The sequence below is a fragment of the Poeciliopsis prolifica genome, unplaced genomic scaffold (assembly GCF_027474105.1).
Source record: "Poeciliopsis prolifica strain line A6 unplaced genomic scaffold, Auburn_PproV2 SCAFFOLD020, whole genome shotgun sequence".
NCBI classification, from domain to species: Eukaryota; Metazoa; Chordata; class Actinopteri; order Cyprinodontiformes; family Poeciliidae; genus Poeciliopsis; species Poeciliopsis prolifica.
In genome coordinates, this window is record NW_026562395.1 from 8,263,201 (window position 1) to 8,269,656 (window position 6,456).

The following is a 6,456-nucleotide window of genomic DNA, read 5'->3' on the forward strand; positions in this document are numbered from 1 at the left end:
TTCCTTTTTGACAAAGATACTCATAGATATTATGAACTACTGCTAAATGCCATTCAGACTGTGGGCAGACATCACTCCCCACAGTGATGCCCTCCTTTCTGACCTCTGCAGCCTCTGCCACAAGTCAACGATGTCAACAGGTCTCAGCTTTAACTCATTTACATTAATGTGGAAAAACTGTAGGGGGAGATAGAGTCTTTTTCACATGCAGTGCTCAAAGTTTAGGGAGTTCAACATTTATAAGGCTTTCAACTTGTGTTGGCCACGTGGAGGTCCTTCAGTTTATATGTAAATGAGCTGAGAATGAGCAGAGGAAGCCACATAGAAATACATTTTAGTTGGTCTGCTGGTTTTGCTCTGAAAAATGTAGAAATGCTGAAAAATACCAAACGGGTTTAGACAAGCAGCAGCTGGAGAAAAAGTTTATTCTGACCAAATCCGAAGTGATTTCTCCAAGGACCAGAGGAACAGTCTGTTCAGCATGAACAGGAAGAAAAGGCACAGCAGCACAAGTTTTTGATGAACCCTCGTGAAGTGAAGCCAGTTCACTTCACTTTACTTATACATAGTGCCAATTCACAATAATGTCCTGTCTCACACATTCAAAGAAAAAAAGTAAATAATTCCAATTCAATCAAACACACATCCCTTCAAAATTCTGTAAAATCAGATGATCTGAAAAGACACTTGAGATTCATAATGCATCATAAGCAAAAGGAGAGGGTCGATAGTCAAGACAAAACCTTCAAATTATGGCCCAGACTTATTCTCACTAACAAATGACATAGATTTCAACGAGTAATTTTTTTTAAAAAAGTAATCAATCTCTGGGATATGAAGGTTCCAGGAGAACCTTTGTATTTCTGTGTTTCTGGTATGCCTGTGAATGTGACACACAAGCAATATCCTCAAACAGTGATAGATGCTAAAGCTGCTTCTCTTGGATCATTTTCACTTCAAAACCTGATCCGATGGAATGCTGGAAACAAATGTTGTGTTCAAGTTGTGCTAAAAGGAGTTAGCCTCCAGGTGAAGCTATTCAAAGCTAAAATAGTATCTCAATGCCAAACATGTAGCAGCAGCACGGACGTCAGTGTCCACTGTCACATTTCTAAAGCTCCATGAATGATCAGAAGTTCCTGAAACTCTGGAAAGATGAATGTGTATTAAAAAACTCTGCACCAATCTGATGGTTGTATATGACATAAATAACAGATTAAAAACATTAAACATACTTGTTGTTGAGCTACCAACAAAGATATGCTAGATATTTTAGCATTAGAAAGGCTTTCTGAATATAAAATGTTGGTTATTTTGTTGACATGTGAACAGTTTGAACTGATTGCAAATTAAATAAGTGGTGGAACTGAGTTTAACTACTTCTCAAAATATGTTAATCCATTAGTAGGATGTCCACACAAGACAAAATGTGTTCTCAATTGCTTTTTTATGAGACTTTACATAAATATACTGCATCCTATCTTATGCAATAGCATTTTTTAGGCATAACCTCAAAATAACTTGTTGGGAGAAACATGGCCAAGCTCAGTGTTATTAATGCCATCATCTGCATTGGTTCGTTTCCCCACTTATGACTAAATTAAGTTATAATTATTTGCTGAATGTTCTCATTGTGTGGCTGATGAGTCATATCATTTCATTCTTGTTGTCTTAGTTACTCTGATTGTCTCAGTATAGGAGGAAGAATTGCTTATGATTTATTTTTTTATTGAACTAAAAGGTTTTGATGTCCCACTGTGCAACTATTCATCCTTTGGAAGAACATCTTGATTTTGAAATGTGGAGTTCTTGGTGGGGTTTAAAATATGCCGCAGATTGCACTAACATAATTAGACACAGGACAGAGTGCAGTATGTGGTTTTTATGCTGCTCCAGAAACACCAGCTTTGATGGCAGCTTGTTTAACTTTAGAAGCTGATCATCCATTTCTCTGAATTTGGCTTTCTGCTGTCTGACCTCGTCCTTCTCTGCGTGAATAACTATTTGTTATGAATCTGAGTGAAAGGGCAAGCTGATCCCTGCCCTTCTGGAGAATCCCCACCCCCCCTGCCTCCTCCACCACCCACCTCCAAAAAGGCCTGCAGCAATAGACAGGTTACAAATGTAATAATCTTAGGTCAACTGTGTGGATCATAGTTTTCTAAATGGAACCTCACTACAAGTCTCTGCTAAAACTGGGAGAAATACAGAGACAACACCCAGAGGAGCCTCTGTTATCCAACCAACACATAACCAGGAAGTGCAACATCAAAAGAAAAAAAAAAATAAAACAAAAGCATCACACCTGTGGCTAAAAGTACAGTTGCTAAAATAAAAGTAAAAAGTATCCGTTCCAGAAATGTGTGTGTGTGTGTGTGTGTGTGTGTGTGTGTGGGTGTGTGTGTGTGTGTGTGTGTGTGTGTGTGTGGTTGTTTGTCCTGTCTGTCTCTGTGTTGCTCTGCAAGAGACCGGCGACTTGTCCAGGGTGACCCTGCATCTCGCCTGGAACGTTAGCTGGAGACAGCGACAGCACCTCCTGACCCCACTGGGGACAAGAGTGGAAGAAAATGGATGGATGGATGGATGGATGGATGGATGGATGGATGGATGGATGGATGGATGGATGGATGGATGGATGGATGGATGGATGGATGGATGGTTATTCATGTACCGAGTAACTGATCATAACATTTTATTCAATATTTTAAGGTGAGGTGATTTTACTTATATAGCACATTTTCAGCAACAACGCAGTAAACGTGGTTTACATGAAGAAATGAAACAAATCAATAAACTAAAGAAAGGAGCAAAAAGGGAGAGAGAGAAAAAAGCTAAATGTTGATTTGAAGTACAAAAACTAAATGTTCCTGTTCTGGTATTACAGCTTAGAAAGAACAAAGTTGCGTGCAAACTTTGGTATTTTGAAGACTAAAATTATATATATAAAAAAAAAAAAAAAAAAAAAAAAAAAAAGAAAGAAACTGCAGCAACACTGTGAGATTTCTCAATAAATGATCTGATTGTATGAGGCAGACATGATCACGGCTTGTTCTAGAGACAAAACCAGAACAGCATTAACCTTACTGAAATATTAAAAACGTATGACTTATTAATATGTTAAGGAGTTTTTATGAATTTATATTGTGTGGTTCTGTTTAAATCTGTGTGATTTTAATAGATCAATAAAACTATTGATCTATTATTGATAGATCTACATAAAAATATCAGCCATGTTTCTGCCCCATGTCTGTATAACATTAGGAGGGAATTTCTTTACAGCTAACGCACTGAGTGAATATATTTACAATACATTCTAAACAATAAAATGTTAAATATATATATATTTGAATGTAAGTTGAGGCAAGGCCATTTCATTTGTATTGCACATTTTCAGCAACAAGGCAGTTCAAAGTGCTTTACATGAATTAGAAGGAAATGCAACAAAATAACAAACCAAAGGAAAGAGGAAAAGAAGAAAACAAGAAATAATAATAATAATAATAATAATAATAATAATAATAATAATAATAATAATAATAATAATAATAAAAAAACCCTGTTTAAGAATAAATAGTCTGTCATTTATAAACTATCAATATCCCCAGAAGCCCTGACAGGGTTTCAAGCAGGATGTCCTGAAGCAAACTTTGACCCTGGACCACAGGGGTCATGTCAGTCACAGGGACTCAGCTGTGCTGTCAGGTGAGAAGAAATGTTCCAACAAAGCTGGAATGCAAAACAAACACTCCTGTTTAAGCATGAGCATGACAGATTACAGAGAAAATGGTAATTATGCATCTAAAAGGTGTGATAAGCCTGAGGCAGTTTTCGCAAGCTTAAAAGAAAGTACGTGCAGGACTGAGACGCTTTGACTTCAAATACCGATTATTAAACCTGGTTTGTAGTGCAGCCATTTGGAAGAAATGGTTTCATCCTTTCAGCTGCTATTAAAATCAGCTAAAATGATTTGGGACCCGGAAAGTGAGCTGCACATGGGAATGCGGTGTTCTAAAGCGCTAATATGAGGCGTGCAGCTGACCGAGCGTGTTCAGCCTTCCTGTCGCAAAGCATCTGGGAATTATGTTGGGAAAATCCTGACCAGAATTCTTGCATTCAAACTAACAGTCTCATGCAGGGCTAACAGTTAGCACATGTAGGAACATCAGCGTTTACACTCTAGAGCTGGAAGAGCTCACTTTTACCAAAATATGCTTTTTAATGTTTTTGCTAAAACTCTCACTATGTAATTACATATTAACTAAGATATATAATTGATAAAAAATATTAAATTCCTCTGCCTCCTCCCTGTGGTCGTGCTGCCATTTGCAGAAATACACAACTCAGTCAGAAGCAACTAATCAGAGCGAGGCTGAAGGTCTTAGTGCTGCCAGTCACCTTTGTGTTTACTGCGATCCCCACAGGTGCACCACAGCAGTGGGTAGGGAGGGGCAACACGACGCTAATCTATGCTCAACTCTGGCTTCTCATTAATATGTCTTTAAATTACAATAATGTCTTCAATCTGCACTGCAGTAATCTCACACGAACAACCTTCCAGTATTGGATTTTGTGCATTCTAAAACCTTTGCTTGTTTCTGCTTGCTTGTAAAAAAACAGGAGGTGTTCCAGTCGTTTCACTGAACAGTTGTCATGTGGTGTTGGGTTTGGAAGTGAAGCGTGGGCACAAACTTGTGGGAGCGTTCCCCACTCATCAAAGAAGCAACTGGAGGAAGGAAAATGGGGCCAAACCGTGCATTCCTCACAGCCAGCATACATGGTTGTCCTGAGCTGATGAAAATGACAAAATCTGGAATAAATAAGTCGTCTGGTCCAGCAGGCTTAAAGGAACGTTGTGCTTTTCTGCAAGTAGATATTAAAGGTAAATGCTCAGGCCCTTCACAACTCCTGATGACAGGATGTTATAATCAGACACATGGATCTGCATGCAAAGTCACAATCACTGGGAAGCTGAGAAAAGCCCAGTGGACGAAAAGTTTCAGAAATCTGACCAAAGGAATTTATATTTCCGGTTGTTTATGGAAGCTATTTTTTGGCCTTGAATCCAGAGTTTCTCATGTCCCTGCTCGTAAAAAAACAAAACAAAAAAAAAAACAAATTCCAGCTGAGGCTCTGGATGACGTCTGATATAATCATCACCAACAGGAGCTCAACTGGATGAAGTCTGAGTCTCAAAATCTCAATAAATCCTGCAGCTTTCAGCAAAACTAAACCTGAAGCACACATTAAAATTTAAAGGTGAAAAGTCTGAGAAAAAGTAAAGAAGCAAATGTAAAAATGTTTCTAAAATACAAGCATGCATAATAATTCAGATATTTCAGTTTGAGTGCACAGCCTCATCTACACAGCATCAAATACAGCATTCAAAATAAAATAACATTTTGTTTTATTCTAATATCATTAAATGAGTTAATCATTTTTGATTCATTTTTAGGACCATCCTAAATTTGGTGAAGTTGATTTCCAAAGTGAGCTCATGACAGCCAGCAGCAGCGAGAAGGCATTATTGATCCTGACTTTGAGATTCATAAGGAATCATCAGACCTTTGGGTCTCTGCCATGTGAGTGCAGGTTTGCAGCCGGTCACAGAGGAGGAGTCACGTTTCACTGCAGCAGTTATGAAAATTCTTTGTTCTGCTAACTTTACACTTCATGAAGTTACGTATCAACAGAAATTTGTGAATGGTACAAAACAACCCTGATTTATCACAGTTTCAATCATTGCTAATAATCGTCACATTAGTAAGAGAACAATTTTAGTCGGAGATAGCTTTAGGAGATGGTATGTGTGTCATGCTATGAACATTCTGTGGTTACATGTTTGGTTGACAAATCTACACGTGACAGCGTGGTGCGTTGTTTTGTTCTGCCAGTTAACAGCTGTGGGGTGAACATGAACATGGGTGTGTCCACTGGCTGCTCATTTCATAGTAAGAAATATTTACGCTCCCCTGTTCACCTCACCTGGCTGTAATGACCCGGGCTGCACCCAGCGAGAGCAACATTCTCTGCACTTTTCGCTTTTACGTCCTAAACAAAGCCTTGCTAAAATAAAATCGGAATTTAAAATGTGTTTTATTTTGATTTTACACAATAGAACAATATAATGTAGCGTAAATTTGTGAAATGGAGGGAAAGTGACACATTCATTTTCAAGTCTTCCTGTAGATTTGATTTTGAATTCAGTTCTATACTTTGACTTGGTTGTTGAAACAAATATACTTTACTCTGAACCATTCTGGTACCACGGCAGCTGAGTTCTTAGGGTCGTGACCCCGCTGGAAGGTAACCCAAGCCTTATCATGATGGAGCGGGACACAAAACAGTTCCATGTGAACATGACTTCCTGCCAAACGGTTTACTGCGACAGCGAGCAACACAGAGAGCGTAGAAAACATTGACCTTTGAGTGGATGTGCTACATGCAGTCTGTATTGAT